The sequence below is a fragment of the Schistocerca americana genome, chromosome 4, assembly GCF_021461395.2.
Source record: "Schistocerca americana isolate TAMUIC-IGC-003095 chromosome 4, iqSchAmer2.1, whole genome shotgun sequence".
Lineage (NCBI taxonomy): Eukaryota > Metazoa > Arthropoda > Insecta > Orthoptera > Acrididae > Schistocerca > Schistocerca americana.
This window is the reverse complement of record NC_060122.1, coordinates 493,823,112-493,844,675: the sequence shown is the minus strand read 5'-3', so window position 1 is coordinate 493,844,675 and position 21,564 is coordinate 493,823,112. Positions and strand designations below refer to the sequence as shown.

General features: G+C 41.0%; 1 protein-coding gene across 1 annotated transcript in view; it reads left to right on the top strand.

The window, feature by feature from the left end:
* Window positions 1-21,564, top strand: part of LOC124613576 — an 896,539-nt gene that overhangs the window by 761,000 nt on the left and 113,975 nt on the right. The window lies entirely within an intron of this gene.

Genomic DNA, 21,564 nt, shown 5'->3' with positions numbered 1-21,564 from the left:
GGTTGTGGCCTTGTACAGAGGTGAAACACGAACGACAAACATTTCAGACAAGAAGAGAACAGAAGCGTTCGGAATGAGATGCAACAGCATAATGCTCGAGATTAGATGGGTAGATCGAATAACAAATAAGGAGATACTGCATCGAATTTGGGAAAAAGAAATGTTTTATCCTTGTATCATATGCACTGTATTCCGCATGTTTGCATTTGAATCTTGGTGTAATTGTCGGCCAGCTTTGTACTCATCTAAGAAGAGATTTAAAATATGTACTCCACTACGAAATTAATAGTCATAAACGTGTAGTTGCTGATTGGTTACATTGTAAGTTAAATTAGGATATATGAAGGTAGTATCTGTTCGCGAAAGAACAGTTACCGTTGATGACCATGCAGCTTCGCTAGATTGAAATGATAATTAAAGGGACACCGTAACTGCAAACAGGCGTTGATATACATCATTGGGGACATGTTGAAAATGTGTGCTCCGACCGGGACTCGAATCCGGGACTCCTGCTTACAAGGCAGACGCTCTATCCATCTAAGCCACCGAGATGTTTGCCCATCATCCTCTTTACTCGTCCTATCAAATATGGCTTCCCGGCCATTGACCTTCTTGTGCAAACGCACACGCTGTGCCCGAACTCGTACTGGACTAGGTAGATTAATCTGCCACGAGTAATGAGTATGATGGGCAAACATCTATTAGGCGCACTACGTATGTAGTGGTGTGGACATGTTGGGAAGGTAGCTCTCACTGGGAGCGTGCAAGGGATAAGTCCCTGCAGGCGCACTATTCTCTGTGCCCTCGATGGCTCAGATGGATAGAGTGTCTGCCATGTAAGCAGGAGATCCCGCGTTCGAATCCTGGTCGGAGCACATAGTTTCAACATGTCCCCAATGATGTATATCAACGCCTGTTTGCAGCTAGGGCGTCCCTTTATTTATCATTAAATTAGGATTCTCAAGGAAGAAACAGTTTGTATTTTCCAGCGTATATCCCGTCGTAAGGAATCCGATGTTTTCATTATTAGCAAATTTATTTCATTTTAACTACACGGCTGCATGCCTTTGCTGTCGGCATAGCCATCAGTTACCTTACGGAACAGAATTCATATGCGCTGGCTGTTGGTGAACTGAGCAAATTTTATTCTGTGTATTTCCGTATTTTAACTGTTTATGTACAGTATTCTCTGTGGCAGAGATTGAGTATCAGCCCAGCGTTTACCTAAGGAGCGTCGAAAACCGCCTACAAACCACACTCTGGCTGTAACCCACCAAGTGGTTTCGATCCTTGTCTGTCACGTCTTGATAAGATTTCAAAGTGGTGCAAAGATTGGCAGCTTGCTTTACGTATTTCGAAATGTAAAACTGGCACTTAAAAAAACGAAAAAACCTAGTATCCGATGACTATAGCATCGATGAGTCACAGTAGGTATCGGTCGACTCATACGAATTCTGGGTGTAAGACTTTGTAGGGATATGAAATGGAATAATAACATAGATCCAGTTATGAGTAAAGCAGGTGGTAGACTTCGATTTGCCGCTCGGCCTTTCCCGCTGGAGGTTCGAGTCCTCCCTCGGGCATGGGTGTATGTGTTGTTCTTAGCATAAGTTAGTTTAAGTAGTGTGTAAGACTAGGGACCGATAACCTCAGCAGTTTGGTCCCTTAGGAATTCACACACATTTGAACATTTCTGTTGAAACTTCGATTTATTGATAGAATACTGGGGAAGCGCAAATCACTCGTGCGACCGGTTCTAGAATATTGTATAAGTGTGTGAGACCCGTACCAAATAGGACTAACAGGAGATATTGAACATATACACAGAAGGGTAGCACGAATGGTCAGAGGTTTGTTTGATCAGTGTGAGAGTTTCACGTAGATACTGAAGAAACTGAACTGGAAGACTCTTGAAGGTAGACATAAACTATCCCGAGAATGTCTATTAACAAATTTTCAAGAACTGGCTTTAAATTATGACTCCAGGAATATACTACAAGCCCCTGCGTACGGCTCACGTAGGGATCCTGCGGATAAGATCAGAATAATTACTGCACGCACAGAGGGATTCAGACACTCGTTCCACGCTCACTCTATACGTGAGCGAAACGGGGAGAAACCTTAATAACTGGTACAATGAAACGTACCCTCTGCCGTGCACCTTACGGTTATTTGCAGAGTGTAAATGTAAATGTCTGATATCCCTGTCTAGCAAGTTAGCAGGCTTGGTTTTAAGTTAAATGAGCGCATCACCCGACGATGAAACAGTATTACGCAATATCATAAAACCGTTAAATACATCAGCAACGAAACGATATTGCAAAAAAGGCTGGGATTGTAGTGAACACAATTAATAATCAATTCTGCTCTGTCAGCCTATAATGGCGTCAATGTCTGCGAGTAAGGAAATATTTCGAGGCGTAAATAATTGTTTCTGTGTCACTTAATTTCAATCACATTTACTTCCAAACTTACGAATGTAATATCGGAGGAAATGATAGTTTATCTTTTCTTTAGCAGTGCAGTAACTTCTATAAAATTCTCTAGACTTAATTGCATTTTAAGATACAGCTACGAGCTCTTTAAAAGTACGATTATATAAGATTCTGCGGAATTTGCACCCCGAGGTTTCAAAGAGACCGACTGAAAATTCATCGTATTGGTTTATCATTTCCTTTGATACACCAACACAAATAGCATGTACTTTGAGTGAAAGGGCTTAACTTTTATTGACGAATTTTAACTGTAGGGCACTACAAAAACATACAGTTACGTAAAATACATCATATTTCTTCCAGTAAGTTTCACGTTTCATATCATTCATACGAAGTCAGCTGCTGAACTACTAGTAAGAATCGTTGGCGATATTTTTTTTGCTTTTGCATTCACACGAATAATTAATTTCTATTTTCATGAGTATTCCAAAAGCAGCCCCATTAACTCGAGTTACCCCATTTATTTCTCCTTCTTTCTCTGTAGGGGATCGTTACTCCGGAAATACTTTGCCTTACAACAGAAATTAAATATTTACGAGCAATAAAACAATACGACCCCTCATTTCTTCTTTTCCTGTCCATAAAATTTCTCCGTTAACATAAAACTTGGACGACTGGGGAGGGAGCGGGGGGCGGCGAGGAAATAGGCAAAGCAATATTGCGTCTCGGTTGAGACATTGGACTCGTAGCACCAGAGACGGTATTCAGACACACGTTCAGGTGTCCTGATACAAGTCTTACATTTTCCCTGCAAATGACAACAGTAATGACGACAAGCTTCTTTGCTAAAGTCCGTAACTAATCTCTCTTCCTAATTTGATCAATTGAGGTAACGCTCCGTCTCTTAAAAACATCTACGCCGGTGTTACGTTGAACTGTTGTCGTCGTCCTGGTTTCCTTGTTCATATTAGAGTGTTATCTCTCTTAATCAGTCCTAATAAAAATTAAATCCAAATCTTTTTGCCCGTGGACTTCTCTGTCAAATTTGCGAAAAAGTCGTTTTGTAATAGTCTCATCAGCACTTCATTGTTGAGTATAAACTAAACTCTGCGATCAGTGTCAGAAGGCCGCCCGAATGACGATTGACCTCTGTGACGTCTTCCACTCCCAGGACATCACAGAGGAGTCACATACGGTTAACGCACCACTCATTCGGATAATAATAAAGGCTTTGTCAATTCGGAGCCAACAATTTCTTTTCAGACAGGCGCTCATAATCCTCCCGAATCTAAGTTGATCCTCCTCCAGCCCCACCATCAAGGAAAACGCCTTGCCAGTGCTGCGAATCAAACCAGGCCCTCTGAAAGGCAAGACATGGCAACTGCTGTGCTACGAAATCGGTTAATTTTTTAATTGTTTGCCAGGTGCCACATACGACCCTTTAACCTCAGCTATTGGTCTCACCTACAGGCTCAACTTTAATTGCATCTTACTGCAAGTAAATAGTATGTTGCAATGTTTAAGAAATATTTGAGAACAGCAAGCTCAAGTTTTATTTACTTATTATTTGTTCGGAGTGGTCTCCACGAAAGTTCATTGTTGACAGATGATTTTTAGTTTCAGTTATAATCGCGGAATTATGTCGAATTTTCTAATACTGTAAGGGGAACCTGTAATATTTTGTTATTTATAAATTAATTTTTGTTGTTTTCGTCAGACACATTAATTAATTTGCTTTTAAGTATAAAATGTTGCTTTTTGCCACAGATTTAAATTTTCCAATTGATTCAGACTAATTCTGGGCTTGAACTGTAAATAATTTACCACACATCTCCTCACCAGAGATGGTGTACTAATCAGCTATGTTTACATTATTCAAAGATGCACAGAGGTTGTTTAAAAGAAATTAATCTTCTTTAATAAAATGAGCTACAACTTTAACTTTTGTATATTAATATATGAATATGTGTTTACATACAAAAACAAAACTGAAGTAACTTTTTCAGACATTGTAATTTTACACTGAAGTGACAAAAGTCATGGGACACATCTTCAGCAACTCGACGTGGTATGGACTCAACAACTCGTTGGAAATCCACTGCAGAAATATTGACCCATGCTGCTTCTATAACCGCCCATAATTGCAAAAGAGTTGCCTGTCCAAGATTTTATGCACGAACTGACCTCTCGATTATATCCCATAAATGTTCAACTGGATTCACGTCAGGGGATCTGGGAGCCCAAATCAGTCACTCTAATTGTCCAGACTGTTCTTCTAACCAATCGCGAACACTCGTGACCCAATGACATAGTGCATTTTGGTCCATCATCATTTGTGAGCATGAAGTCCATGAATGGCTGAAAATCGTCTCCAAGCGCTGAACATAACCGTTTCCAGTCAATGGTCGGTTCAGTTGGACCAGAGCTCCCAGTTCATTCCAGGTAAACGCATTACGGAGCAACCATCAGCTGGCGCAGTGGCTTGGTACGACATGGATCCATGGCTTCGTGCGGTCTGCATCGCACTCGAACCCTACTATCAGCTCTTACCAATTGAAATCGGGACTTATATGACCAGGCTACTATTTTCCAGTTGTCTAGGGTCCATAGGGTCCAACCGATATGGACATGAGCCCAGGAGAGGCGCTGCAGGCGTGATGTGCTGTTAGCAGAGGAGCTCGGTTCGGTTATCTGCTGCCATAGCCCATTAACGCCCAATTTCGCCGCTCTGTCCTAACGGATACGTTCGCCGTACGTCCCTCACTGGTTTCTGCTGTTATTTCAGGAAGTGTTGCCTTTCTGCTAACACTGACAGCTCCACGCAATCACAACTGGTATCTGTCGTTAAGTGAAGGCCGTCGGCCACAGCGTTGCCCGTGGTGAGAGGTAATATCTGGTATTTGGTGTTCTCGTCACAGTCTTGACTCTGTGGATCTCGGCATTTTGAATTCCCTAATGACTTCCGAAATGGAATGTCCCATGGCACTCTCTTTTTGGATCTCGGAATTTTAAATTCCCTAATGACTTCCGAAAACGAATGTCCCATACGTCTCTCTCCAACTACCATTTTTCGTTCAAAGTCTGTTAATTCCCGTAGTGCGGCCAGAATCACGTCGGAAACCTTTTCACGTGAATCACCTGAGTTCAAATGACAGCTCCGCCAATGCACTGTCCTTTTGTACCCTGTGTACGCTATACTATATCCGTCTGTATATGTCTATATCTCTATCCTATGACTTTTGTCACCTAAGAGTATGTTCTGTTAAAAAAAGTATTGATAAATAGTTTTTGATGTGTCGCAAAACACCCGCAAGCGGTATTACACAACTATTACTTCAAAAAGAAACATGTAATAATAAAACTAAACCCCACGTTACGAAAACAACAAAAGGAATTGATAGATACCACGTTAGGACAACTAATGAAGAGACCGATACCCCATGGAATCGCAGTATGTACCTCCAAAACCCATTATAAGCTGCACTTTGGGAAGCTATTTCAAGTCATAGACTGTACAAATAACAGGCAGAGGTGAGTGTTGTTAACTACTGCTCCAGCTACCGCCTAATGCGAGAATTCTTCCAAGCCATCTCTCGTAGATCAGTCTGGAGTAGAAACTGAAGTTAACAGACAAAAATTTGAAAAATCGAATTTCGTATTTAAAAATTCATTCCCGCTTGAGGGCGCTACCATACCCGTTATAGGACACCGTACACACTCAAATGCGAGGAACGTTGAAACAAGCTTATAAGACATGGAAAAATATTTGAACTACCCAAAATGAAAAAGAGACAAGGCCCTAACGGCGGTCAACTTAGATTTATCGCATGCACAGAATTACAGACCAATGTCTCTGACGTTGATCTGTTGCAGGATCATAGAGAATATTACTAGCTCAAACATTAAAATATTTATAAAGGAAAATTAGATTCTTACAGAGCAGAGGATCACTTCAGCGAACATTTCATCTGGAAACACAGCTTGCTTTTTCGGCACATGATATCTTGCAATAACGATGCAACTGACCAGATAATTCCCGTCTTCCTAGATTTATGAATAGTATAGGATACTATGTGACATTATACATTAATAACTAAGATACAATCATGGGGAATTTATTATCAAATATTTTATTATCCCGAAAAAATTTTGATTAACCCTTTAAGTGAAAAACTTTTCATCTACGATGACGACAAAATACATACCAGTATGTAATCTATGGGAACAGTAATCAATAAAACAAATCAATTTATTATGTATTTCTAAGTCCAATTTAAGGTATGGGGTGGTAAGTATTCATACCAATGAATTAAGATGGATTCAGATTTATAAGGGGCAGTCAATTTAAAACGAGAGAGACGAAAAAATTAAGAAAACTATTTATTACTTCAAAATTAATCACCTAACCGTTATACATTTATCCCACTGTGAGACATGACGGTCATTGCCTTCAGGGAGAAATGTTTGCGGCTGCCTACAGAAGCATAATTGTACCCAGACGAGATGCTCTTCGTCCGAGGGAAATTGATGGCGACGAGTCTTTCTTCCTGGCTCCAGAAACACGTAAATTTAACGGGTAGAGATCGGGACTGTATGGAGGATGTGTAAGGGCTTCTCAGCGAAACTACGGCATCGTGGTCCAAACGTCCAGGTATGTTGATGGACGGCATCATCCCTTTCCACATGGCTATGTCTGGCCACATGGATAATGTCTGGCCACATGGATAATGTCTGGCCACATGGATAATGTCTGCCCCCATGGATAATGTCCGCCCACATGTCACCAAGGTTGTTCGAGTACATTGCAGAAGTTTCGCTAGAAAGCCCTTACACATCCTCTACACAGATCCGATCTCTCCATATGCTATTTCCATATTTTTGTAACCATGAAGAAACACATTCGTGGCGGTAGATTTGCTTAGGACGAAGAGGTTCACGCCTCGATACAATTATTGATCTGTAGGGAACCGCAAACATTTTTCCACGAAGGCACTGACTATCTTGTCGCACAGAGGGATAAGTGTGTAACGTTTTCTTATTTTCTTCCTTTTACCTCGTTTTCATTTGACTACCCCTTATAGTTGTGAAGTAATGCGAAACAACACTCTTGGACCATGTGACTATGTGGTTTACATAGTTGCAGGGGAAAGTACTTAGAATTAAAGAAGCAGGGGCAGATCAGTCAAATCTGAAGACCGTAAATTCAACTAAATACCTAGGAATTACAGTTACGAACAATCTAAAAAGGAAGCAACACATAGAAAATATTGTGGGGAAGGCTAACCAAACACAGCGTTTAATTGGCAGGCAATTTAGAAAATGTAACACACCTATTAAAGAGACTGCCTACACTACGCTTGTCCGTCCTATTTTACGATACTGATGGGCAGTGTGGGGTCCTTACCGGATAGGATTGACGGGGTACATCGAAAAAGTTCAAAGAAGGGCAGCACGTTTTTTATTATCGCGAAATATGGGAGAGAGTGTCACTGAGATAATACAGGATTTGGGATGGACATCATTGAAACAAAGGCATTTTTCGTTGCGGCGGAATCTTCTCACGAAATTTCAATCACCATCCTTTCCTCTGTGTGCGAAAATATTTTGTTGATGCCGATCTACATAGGGAGAGACGATCGCGACGATAAAATTAGGGAAATCAGAGCTCGCACGGAAAGATATAGGTGTTCGTTTCTTCCGCACTCTATACGAGGTTGGTATATTAGAGAATTGTGAAGGTGGTTCGATGAACCCTCTGCCACGCACTTAAATATGATTTGCAGAGTATCCATGTAAATGTAAATAAAGGGAGAAGGAACAAATCGATTTTTTTTCTGTTTTGAAGGAAAGGGTATAACTGATGAAAAGGGAAGCCATTCTGATAGTCGACCGGAAAGCATGAAGGAGTGTAGCGCGTCGGAGGGAATAGAGTAAACATATAAAGGTGAACGAAGTGGCCGTGCGGTTAAAGGCGCTGCAGTCTGGAACCGCAAGACCGCTACGGTCGCAGGTTCGAATCCTGCCTCGGGCATGGATGTTTGTGATGTCCTTAGGTTAGTTAGGTTTAACTAGTTCTAAGTTCTAGGGGACTAATGACCTCAGCAGTTGAGTCCCATAGTGCTCAGAGCCATTTTTTATAAAGGTGAAACAAGTCTTGAAGCCGGCCGTAGTGGCCGTGCGGTTCTAGGCGCTTCAGTCTGGAACCGCGTGACCGCTGCGGTCGCAGGTTCGAATCCTGCCTCGGGCATGGATGTGTGTGATGTCCTTAGGTTAGTTAGGTTTAAGTAGTTCTAAGTTCTAGGGGACTGATGACCACAGATGTTAAGTCCCATAGTGCTCAGAGCCATTTGAACCAAGTCTTGAAAAGTGGAATAATAAAAACGATTGTACTCTCATTTCCATATTAGTGTTAAATAATTGCACGTCTTTTGTATATGAGACCACATGCAATTCCTGTCAAACTATTAAGAAGACAGATTTCATATCACGTAGTCTACAGTCAGAGAAATAAATAAAAGTTACACCTAGAACAGGAGTCGAAACCTCGAACCTGAATATTCAAGCGCAAAACTCTACCCACAACGTTGACTGAGCAGCACAGGTACAGAGTATTGAATGATACATTTGAATACGTTTACGAACATTGATCGCAAAGGGATTCAGAGGATTTTTGGTCGCTGGAGGTTTTTTCAACTTTTGCAGTATAATTTACTTCAAAGCTATGTTTGATTTAAGTGCCCTCTTGTACGAGGGGTACTCATAAATCTTAAGCTATCATCTCGAAGTAATAAAGTTACGTAATAGTTTATCTGCAGGTGAATGTCCCAGTCCTGGTACACATAGAAATTCCCTCGGTACAGTACCGTAACATGTCGCTAGAGGAGTCAAAATAAAATTACGCAAACAAAACATGTGAACTCCTGGTGTACGTGTAAATGTATTTATATGCATACAGAGTAAAGTCGGTGACTTGCTCGACAAGTGCAGTTTGCTTCTCGTATGTCGCCACTGATCGCATGTGATGTTGAATCACGTGGAACGAATAAACCAAGTACTGTTCAGTTGGGAGTCTCGCTTGAGAGAGTCAGAACTGACACTGAATTACATCACGAAGGCGCCGGACGAACGTATTGCGGTAGTTCTTAATGACTGTTCGTGTATGTGGGACGTAGCGATAACTGCCAACGTTTCGGCAGTAGAAAAAGCGACCAGTAACTGGCTTTGGTTTTGCTTCGCGCATATAGTGGCCGTCTGGCCTTGAATATTCTGAATAACGCCACTGTAAAGTCCATACGTTTGCTTCTGGGTCGGGTTGGCGCACTCACTTTTTATCCACCGTTATCGCCCTCTGGAAGAGCTCCGAATAGTCATTGACAGTCTCTCGTACGTCAGGCGTGACCTGAAATAGCGGTTTTTCTGTGATCGTGTTAGGACCTCGAGCATAATTTATGCTGAACTCTGCCACCGCCACTCTCAATTGGCGTAGAACTTCGAAAAATCTAACGACTGAGTCAGGAAACGATAACAGTGTGCTCACACTCTCCACAATGTCGCTGAACTACGTTGACATGCTTTCAGGATTACTTCTCTGCCCATTTTTATACCTGACCATGTTCTGAATACGTTGTACTTCTCTCTTAAAGGTGGAAGTTTCAGAACATGGTCACCGAATAACTTTCGAATCAACGAAATGTTTCAGTCTAAATAGTCGCGCACTTCCTGACTTGTGTACTGCTGTAATGTAATGATACAGCATGATCCCCACGTATGTTCTTCCATGTCGGAGCAATTCCTGAGTTCAACAATTAAGGCGCACATTGTTCCTATAACAATCGGTTAACTTACTTGAAATCCAGACGGTCCTGCAGGAAGTGTATGAATATCATCAGAAAACAAAACATAACCAAACACATAAAAATTTTATAGAACAATATATTCTTGTATTACGCAAATAATATTTATCATACAGCTGTAGTTACTTTCTGTTTAATCACCATTATTTTCCATATTTTTTGTGACACCTGATGTGAGCTTTTCCTTTCCATTTTCGCAAAAGTAATCAGTCTGCGCTTCATTCGCTTCATATCGCCACTTCATAAAAACTCAGAGCCATCTGTCATGTAGCGTGATCTGTTACAGCTTCCTACCATTTTTGTTGGACTTGAGCCTTATCTTTCCGAATGATGTTCTGGTGGTGAACAATGATTACTACTACTTTCGGGAAATTTGACGTAGTTAAATTTAGGATCACGCTATGTTCCTGTATTGTACAACACTTTCTGATACGTCTAGGTCACTACAGTTGTTACGAGGCTGTCGGTTTTAACCGCTACACTTACTCCTCTTTAGCCCATACAGTGGTTACCCTAGTAACTCGTCATAGTTGTCTAATCATAAATTGTGTGGCTTGAGATGACCGCCTATAATGGTCGAAATTTTTAATAACTGCAGCGATCTAGATTGATTATAAAATTGTATATGCACTATTACTACCAATACGTTCTGAATATTAGCCAACATCGTCACTCAAACACGGAGGTCATACTGTGTTCGGATACTCATACTATATATTATTCCATATCGAATATTGCTTTACAAATGCTATTTATGTTATGTCATTACCAACACTATCCTAACAAATAAACTATCGAACTATCATCAATACCAGCAGCACTGTTAAGCTTTTTAGGTTTTAATCAGTCATCGTACACCGTGAAACACCCCATTGTACGCGTTGATCGTTTGGACGCTTGGCGAGTTGTTTTGGTGATTGGGGAACACGGTGGATACACTTTAGGAAGTAGGGCTCCTTTCATTTCTGTGGAATCAGGACATAAGTTAACGTCGTTGTCAATGCGATCGCAAGATATTTTGAAAACATTCTAGGCAATAGCACTCTTACAACAATGTAACTATAATTTGGAATCGGACCTTTTATGTATCTGCTGCTGCCCCAAAAGAATAATAACTAGAAGAAAATAACATGGACTTGTTAGATTCATCTGCTCGAGACTGCAATTTGAAACGTCAGTGTATCTTTGGAATGAACTATAAAACATCGGTTGCGTACCAGATCAGTTCCGCCAAACACACGAAAATAACTATCCACTGCGCCACTAGGAAAATACGAACAAATTTCACTTCAAAAACATAAGGAGCTGTTGCGAAGCCTTCACCTAAGATTAAACACTGAAACAAATATACTTAGGAGGTTTATAGCTTACATCAGCAAATGTGACCATAATCAATTTCGTATGCAGTAATCTGTTTTCAGACGCTTCTATAGGCTTTTTTGCTGCACCTCTAATGGTATGCACCTGATATGTACAAAATATTTTTGTTTTGAATTGAGTAATTAAGTGGAATTGCGTTTCAAATTGAATGATTACAATAACAATGAATCAGTTCACACAATTACTGCATAGTTGAACCAGCAATTTACATGGAGTATCTTCCTGATCAAGATAGTCCTCATGTATTCCGATTGTGGCTTTCGAGATAGTACTATTACAAGTGCATTAGAAACGTGTCTGTGCAGTTCCCCTATTAATGTAGTAATACGAGCTGTTCTACTTTCTAGGGTGTCAAATGCTATCATGAGACTCATAATACGTGCACTAACTTCACCTGAGAAATAAAAACAATAATTACGAAGACGCTGATGTACGGAAGACATTAGATTACAGAAGACGTGAATGTAATAAGTGAAGAATAAAATGTCGTTGTTAGGACGGTGCAGATTCTAAATTGTGGAAGTCAGTCAGATTTTATATTTATCAGCTCAGTTTTACAAAAAAACGAGCACCTACAGCATTTTGCATTGTTTAAGTTGTTGCTGTAGCGCGTTATTAGAGGAGAAACTCTTTGCAATACTCCTACTTTTGCCAGGTTCGTAATTTTCTGTGAAAATGGGCCAATATATGCAGTGACTGCATATTTTTGCTGTTCTGCGTGTGTCTTATACTGCTTCGCAACATGGTGTTTGTTGACGAGACTTACTGTTTGTGATTTTTGTTGTCGTTCGCTTGGAAAGGTTATCAGTTATTACAAATTCATACCAATTATTAGGAGCAACTGATCTCATTATCATGATTTCTTTTATTTGTTTTATGTAGCTGAGTGTGATCTGATGCATGTGACAAGATTTCTCACTGATTTTTACATCTATTGTTCTCCGTTATACCAAAGTGATGTTGTTTTATTGGATACTATGTGACAAACCCGAAATTGGCAGGCACAGTATTCATTTTGAAAATTTTCTATTAGAAACGGACGAAAATGGACTGCATTTGTAGTGTAATATCGAAAAAATTCTCGTCTCCATGTATTCATGAAAACATCTTTGAAATTATGAAACAGTCGTCCAAATAAATGTGCATAATATACGAACGTATACGTACAACTTCTTTGCGTGCCTAGAATGCGATATTGTAAACGTCGCTATGGCAACGCCTCTCGTAGATCTATTGACGGCTATTGTAGGAGTGTCTTAGTAGTAAAGCATAAATGTACTGTATTAATACTTCATTCTTGAGGTGGCAGTTTTTCACGCATCTCAGTGTGTCGTACAATGATGTATTTATGTAGGTAGATTCAGCGGCATATATGGATACTGTCAGCGAAATGTGTTGCGAATAGAGTCTGTAGCAAAGAAGTAATACACTTGAACGTCATGCATGATGCGACAGTTTTCTATACATCTCAGGACGTCATATCTCCTGAACTATGTGTGGTACCATAATATAAATTTGTAGGTGCATTTAGCGGCATATGTGAATACTGTCTTCGAATGTTGCGAGTAGAGTTAATAGAAGAAATAAATTTAAGCATCATGAATGTAGGTAGAAAATCAATGTCGTTATTGAGTTCATGCTTCAGTTGTGTGATCCTGATTTGTATGTCATTCCTTAGGTCGGAAATTATGACATAGATTTTACTGCTGATGCCATCAAATAGTATAATTGAGTCAACAATATATCGTCTGCTGTAATTGATTTTCTCATTTATTTGACTACTGGTCAACAAAAATTTTTGTGGAGGTGTTTCGCGTAAATTTCAACAAAAAATACATTCAAACTAATTCCCACAGTATGACCATCACTTTGCTTAATCAAATCTGTAGTTGAAGGCGAAACAATTATGAGGAAGTGCAAAAGTGAGTAGAAATTAGCAAGCTGACCCTTTTATGTTTTGAGGTTTTTTAATTATATTGGTACAGCGATTTACCACATTTAGAGATGGAAATCTATCTGTTGCTTGTATGTCGATATCTTCATATGATTTCTCAGATTTTCTCGGCGTGATTGATTGATTAATGTCGTGTTTCCGGGTGTTCTGCCCAGTTGTTGTTTCCATCTTATGCACAATATTTCTGCGAATGATCCAGTCGTCTTCCTCAGATGCTGTGGGTTGTGCTGTAACTTATACTCGCTGCGTCGAATCAAATCAGACTTAAATACTGTTGGACTCGCGGTGCTATTTATAGCTGAGTTCGACTCCAGACGCGCGCTATACCCTTCGATGTTCTATTGTCTCTCAGAGCCCGCACTAATATTTCGTGAAACGCACATTATGCCTGCGTTTTCCAGCTCAATAGGATGTAATGGCCAGCGAGATATTGATAAATTGAGTGCCCAAACCCAAGCCTAGTTGAAACTGCATCCTCCGTCCCTGTTTATAAGGTTTTTCCGACTTCTTTATTTCGACAGACTACTTAATTACGCTGTCCCAGAAACTTGGCGCTTGGATGATGATGTTGACCTCATCCTATTTCATTTCATGATTACATTCGAGACAGTGCACGGCGCCAGCTGATTTGCCTGGATGTTTTACACGGGAGTGTCGGTGGTGTTCCTTGCATCTCTTCTCGACTATTAGAACAGTCGCAGAACCGGTGTAATGGGCGTCGGAATTGAAGTCACTCGTAAGCAGGGGTGCGAGAGCAACGACGTTTCACGATCTGGTTGGAGTCCTGCCAGAGAGTATACATAACAGCAAAATGTGTAGCACCTGAAGAAGATGACTGAGTCGACCGTCGATACGTTGTGCACAAAATTGAAACGGCAATTCGGCTGAAGATCCTGAAGCTCACCATTGATGCCTTAAGATATTCTGTTCATACGCCTGTCTTTCAAATAGTGTAACTGCTTTCAAAGAAAATTATATATATATAGTAGAAGGTAGTTCTATACGTTGTTAGTCACATGATGTACATCTCTGAAACTGTCAGCAGTGGATGATGAGAGACTTTCGGCTGAAAAGTGCACTTATTGGTTTTTTATAAACTCTCAAACAACTAATAATTTTTAAAAAATCAGTGTTGAACAATGGCTTGCATTGCATGAAATACTAGGCCGTGCTGAAAATTAATGCCCCCGATTTTTCATTCTATTCTCAATGTCTGCTGAGGTATTAGACGTCAAGCATTCTACTAGTTCGACTTTCCCACTTCGCATACCTAGTTGTAACCCTCTGCCGCTACAGGGCTCTGAATTGTAGCGTGTAGTGTGGTGGTATTTAACATAATTACGTCGGTGAGTGAGAGCATGACAGAAAACTGAAAGCATGAAAGCTAAGAGTTCGTCCAAATATAAAGCATCCTCTCCTTCATCATTACAAAGCTAGGCCTCATACGAGCGCTGCTGCAACAATCCGACGCCTTGGGTTCACTGTCAGCGATCACCCTCCATACTGTCCCGGCTTAGCCCCAGCCGATATTCATCTTTTTCCAGAACTTAAAGAACATCTTCGAGGATTTCACCTTCGTGGTAATGAAGCGGTGCAAGCAGAGGCGACGTTGTGGCTCCGTCAGCAAAGCCAAACACTCTACAGTGACGGTATCAACAAACTTGCCTCTCATTGCAAGAAATGTGTTCGACGGCAGCATGACTATGTTTAGGAATATAGCAGATACAGTATGTAAACATTAAGAACAACGATGTCGAGTGTTAATAAAGTTTGTTTTATTTAAATAGCTTTCAGAGTTCTCATATAAAAACTCCGGAGGCATTATGTTTCAGCACACCCTCCTAATAACTTAAGGTAGTTTCATTCCAGTAGGAGTACAGAAGTCTGCGTTGTTTTCCTTTAGGAAACATCACAGCGTTGCCTTTCTGTTGTATTTAGCACATCTACCAGAAGCCAGATTAAATCCCCATCCGTCCATCCTGATTTAGGCTGTTTATGTTTTCTGTTAATCGCTTAATATAAATATTTGGATGGTTTCTTTGAAAAGGGCACGGCCGATTTCCCTCCTCATCTTAGTCAGAGCTGAGGTTTACCTTCGTCTCTAATAGCTTCACCCATGGGCGGTGGCAAGGGGGGGGGGGGGGGGCTATGGGGGCTATAGCCACCCCCCACCACCTCATGGAGTATCATATTACACTGGATAAAATGACTTCAGAAATCAGCGAATATGTTACTCCAACAGATTCAATCTTTTTTTTATAATTATGTGGCAATATAGTTTGCAATGTATTCCAAACACATTTTAACAAAAGAATAATAGCGGCAAATAGCTTACTACCTAAACCAATAAATATCATTTAACTTAACATAGGCGTCTTATTATTTATTAAAACACATTTTTTTACCCTGAACTCCAAAACAGTTACCAAGAACTAGTTTAATCAACGCCAAATTTTAGCAATTTGTCGTAGAGGACCTCAACTCTTCTTTCTTTAAGCCATATTCCATGCCCCCAATACCTCTCCCCCTCCCCCCCCCCCCCCTTAGTTCACCCGTTGACTGACTTCTAGAATCGCACCTGGCTTCATCGACCACAGGATGCTACACCCTAATCTTTCTTCTTGCAGGGCTGGCCTAAGTCCTTCTGCAGCACTTCACTACTGCACAACCCCAGTTGTCAGTGGCAGCGTGGACCTCTACAAGTCAATAATTTTGATTGCCCTTTCATTTCATTCAGTACCCAGTCGTTCTACCCAGCTACACGTCCCGCTGTGAGCCCACTGAATCGATGAACCAAAGTCTACGAACAACAAAGAGTCCGCACTAAGACGCAGCACAGCCCAGCGTTCCTCAGATAACTAATCAGGAAGCGTGGGAGAGAGACAATGTGACTGCCTCCCTCCTCTGCCTACAGAGACTCATTCCTGAATTATGTTTGTAATGCCATCAGGTCAATAACACAATGAGGAACCTACCGTACCACTGAGTATCAGTATCACCAAATGGATGTAAATAACTTCGAATATAGACACACTCATAAAAAGTTAGTTGTTTCATATTTAAATATTTATATTTATCCGTATTTAAATTAATGTTGGAGCGTTTTATTTGAATTTCGGTAAATTCATGTAATTCAATGATGTACCAGCCATTATTATCGACAAAGCTGTAAACTCTTTGATTTCATATTACTCCTCTCTTCTTCCTCGTTGTGCACAGTCTTTGCGGGAGAGTAATTGTAAATGGACAGTCTCGTCGGGAATCGTATGTGAAGTGGACAGTCATGGCAGAAGAGCTATTGTTAATGGATCTAATGTGTTTCTGTAATACTGTTGAAGGCAGAATTATCTTTTGTTAGTAGTTCAGTGTGCGCAGATATTAGTGAATATGATTGTCCCAAAGTTCAGAAACTTTATTTCATTGAATAATCATTGTAAGCCACCTGAATAACGCAATTATTTCACGAGTTGATGTTTCTTCGCATCAGAAATAGGATCTGAACCAACATCACATCCCACGCAAGGCAACGAAGGCACCAACGAAATAAGAAGATTACTAATATATTTAACCGCTAGATGTGTCTGAGGGGTCCTTTGCAATTTCATTGAAATAAATGATCAACGTTTGTTTCGAAAACATATCATTGAACTTTAAGCATTGAAGACTCCGTTACATGCTGTCTCGTGTTCTGGATCTCCTCCTGCCTCTGTTGTGTTTTGGCGCCTCGTACAGGAGAGACTGCTTGACGCCGCCTGCCTCCGCCTCTCTTGCAACATGCGTCTACCCCTCTCTTTCACCCTTCAAATTTCACTGTTCCTTTTCTAAAATCTTTTAATTTTTGGTAACGCACCCCTTTTGCCTATGCGACTGGAGCATGGTGAAGTACACCCGTGCTGGAAGGGCTCAATGTATACTCTAAACTACAGTAAACGCAGTCCTTTTCTTTCAGTGTATGACTTTAAATCGCCCTGACAACCAAATCTTCCATTCCATCCACATTCCACTCTCGCGTTCGTATACAGCACGCTGATGCTAGCTGGAACTAGTGATGATTACAATGAGAGAGACATTAGGCGGGCGAGTAATCCAGAAGTAATGATTAAAATTTCCAAGAAGTGCTGCATTATGAACATGCAGTACATTGTCAGTTAGCTGTAACTTTTTCCTAGTTCTGTTGCAAGTGGTGGGCAAACTGTCATCCTTTTACGCACACTTACGATGTAGAGTGTTTCACTGAAGATTAAGGATAGCGCTTCTCTTTTAATCTCAGAAACACACTTTCTCAGGACGTCACGTCTGATTTTCTTACACGGGCTGCATCTCCACAGGCCCTGCCCCCCCCCCCCCCCCCTCTTCCCAAACTCTGCTCACAACAAGGCGCTGACTGCGTGGGATTTCTGTGGCTGGCTGCTCGCGACCCTGCTACCACTTGAGCCACCCTTCGGCCGTTGCCAAGAGCTCTAATGGAACACTACATCATCCTGGGATTAGCCATTGGTCAAAATGGCCCTATTGCTGATAGCGATGCTTCTGGCTCTGGAGAGCTCCCCTTCCTCCGGCTGGCTAGCAGCCCTCTCTGATCTAGTAGCGGTGGAGTTCTTGGCCTTTGTGTCTCTAAACTGCCGAATAAATCGTACTCCTTGGCAATTTCGTCGTAACTGTAGTATGAAGTAACATAACGGCTTTTTACCTCTCTCCAGGCCCGAAAAAGGGTCATCAAATGCACAATCTCATTATCGGAGCCAGTGTAGGTCTACTACCATCGCTATAAATGAATACGTCGGAAATGTAGGTAACCAACTTGGAGTTCATCAGTATTTTTAATTATTCATACAAACAGAACATGACAGTGTGCCGTTAATTAAAAATTCAGCCATAAATTTTGATGTTACAGAGCTGCAGTGTTTACAGCTCACACAGATAAGACACGCCAGACGTTGTGATCTGTATGTATTTAGGGGGAGCTCGGAAGTCGAATAATTGTTACAGTACAAGAGAACAAGCCCCAAAGTATGTGCCAAGCTTATCTCGTTGTCGTAGCCATAGACTATACATAATGGATACGAATCAATAATGCATATACTGATAAGCCAAGCAGCGCGCACGTGACGCGGTAAAAAAGTAAACATGGAGAGCAGGGACAAATGGAGAATCATTCCAACGACGATACGGGCTGCAAACGAGGAATTCCGCTGACTTAAGCGACTATGATAAAGGGCAGATTGTTATGGCCTCGCAAACGGCGGGGCTGGCCGGCTGTTCGCCTTCGACCGTCACCAGACGACGATCCGCCACTGATCTAACGGCAGAGTACAATGCTGGTGTAGGCGTACGTGTTTCGAGGCACACCGTTCAACGCAGGTTGTTTAACATGGGGCTCTGCAGTGTATGGCGCTCAAGTGTCCCCATGTTGACCGGAGGACATTATCAGTTACTATTGCAGTAGGTACGGGATATCGAGATTGGACCGAGAATAAATGTGAATACATCGCCTGGTCGGATGCCGCACTTTTCTTGTTTCACCAGATAGATGGTCGTGTCCGAATAGGTAGTCATTCAGGTTACCGCCTGCTCAAAACATGCACAGCGCGGACGCAGGCTGGTAGGGCAGCGTTATACTATGGGCGACATTCTCCTGTGGTAGTAATCGAAGATCGAAGGCACCAGCTCAGCTGTGGAGTACGCTAACTTTATTGTGGACCACCTGCAGCCCCTCATGCGTTACATCTTCCAATACGGTGATGGTATTTTCCAGTAGGATAACTGTACGAATCACAAAGCCGCAACCGTGCTACAGTGGTTTGAAGAGCATAATAATTATCTCAACGTTGATGTGTTGGCCACCAAACTCGCCCGACCCGAACCAAGTGCTAATTCCGCACCCACAAACCACTGGACAGTAATTTACGGGAACTGTCTCACGTGTGCGTAGGCTTCTGGTACGACATATCATGATAAATATACCAAGGATTTATCGAATACACGTCACGCAGAATGGCTGCTGTATTCCGTTCCACAGGTCGACGAACACGCTGTTAAGCGAATGACCATAATGTATTGGATATCGGCTTCTGTTGTTAATTTGTAAGTATTTTGATTTACCGATTTTTGGACAATTGGCCATTTTTTTCCTTACTGACCGTTCTCAAGCACTATTTACAAATCTAAAGAACAAATTACAAATGTAGAAAATTTCGTTAAATGTGTTTTCTTCCCGACACGGCGTGGCAAATCAAGCGGGTGTAGGTACAGAAACGATCAGAAAAATACCCATTGTAAATCTTGTCACATAAATTTGTAAGTGCAATAATTCTTCTCTGCGTCCACGGAGTCTTTTCATAGAGGTATGACTGAATAAAATGCTTCCTCTTTTCAAGTTGCATCAGTTCAATTACAAATCTCGATTTTACGACCGCTGTCTGCACAATACTCTTTCTCATCATTAGTGAACGATACCAAAGCCCTCCGAAGATTATAAAAACCTAATTTTCATTAATCATGACACTTCGCTATCCAAAAACTATCTTTATGCAAAGCGTCAAAAAATTGTCGAAGTCTATCACTTCTGCAGAAATAACTTCCATCAACAAACATCCAGACCGATTAACGTTGATAAAATAAATTAAATTTTCACATTTGAAATGTTAATCAGTAATTCACGACTAAGCGCCGAATAGCATTATAATTAATTAACTAGAGACACTTTGCTCAAAGATGGATCACAGCTATAATAGCGTGCAAGTAACGGAGAAGGCGTAGAAGGAAGAGAAGGGGATGTGTGGCCCGGTGTACGTATTGAATGCGAGACCTGTACAACTTTCGTTGATGCGGAAATAGACATAATTCAACGAACAGTGAATACTTACTCTTAAATCTCAGCTTCTCACTATTCTATGACAATTGCCCATTTGCACACGAACAAATTATATTGCACCAAATTCGGACCAGTGTGGTCGATATCTGTGTTACACTGCTTACAAATCGGACGGAAGATATCAGTTACTGTTGGCTTTTCCGTCTTAAGCTTATTGCACGAGTATTTTTCACCAGACGCCTTACGCTTTTGTTTACAAAGCTTCTTCTGCGGTGATTTTGGAAATGCGGTATACATAGTAAGACCCTACAGTACAGTGTTTATAGATTAAAAATAAATAAAAGCGAACAGTGTCTGATGAAAAATACTCTTTAACTGCAGTAATCTTAAGACGAAAAAACCAAGTGTAATTGATAAATAACAGCTCCTGCGGAACACTGCCCGCAAACAAACGTATTACAATGTTAGACTTTGGCAGCATAGCGAGTCCCCTGCAGCATTATGCAACCCACACTACGCGCCAGCAGCGCACTACGGTCGCGACACGTCGCACAGGCGCAACGGTTGTTCCTCACGAGTCTGGTCGTGGTAATTATTTTCTGTCACTCAATTTAAAACTGTCATATTCCATACCTTATTAAATTTTCAATCTTATGATGAAAATAACAGCCAGTGGAATTGATATTTTCTTGGTCAACATTATAGACAAACACAAAAATAAATGTCACTCATGGATTAGTCCAGAGGTCTGTTCCGACTTGCCTACTGCTGGCTTCAACGCAGTACGAGGAGCAGCTTGTGATCGTGGGATATGTGATCAGCACATCGCCAATTCCTCCTGAAGTTGTTGCCAATACATAAACCCTAGTGATACCGCTGCTTCTTTATCCAAGCAGCTCTTCATTTGCCTCACGAGGCTGATTAGAACACTTCGTTTATATCAAAATCTTTTTATATCTCTCATGTCTCTTTGGAGAGGTAAAATGAAATGGATAAATAGAAGGTAGTTATAATATACTCAACTGGCGTAATGTTTTTTTATATAATAACTGTCACAGAAACTTCAAAGACGATTTCTATAACTCTTTTTTCAGATTCCGTGTTTTTCAAATAAAATTGCGATTTGCG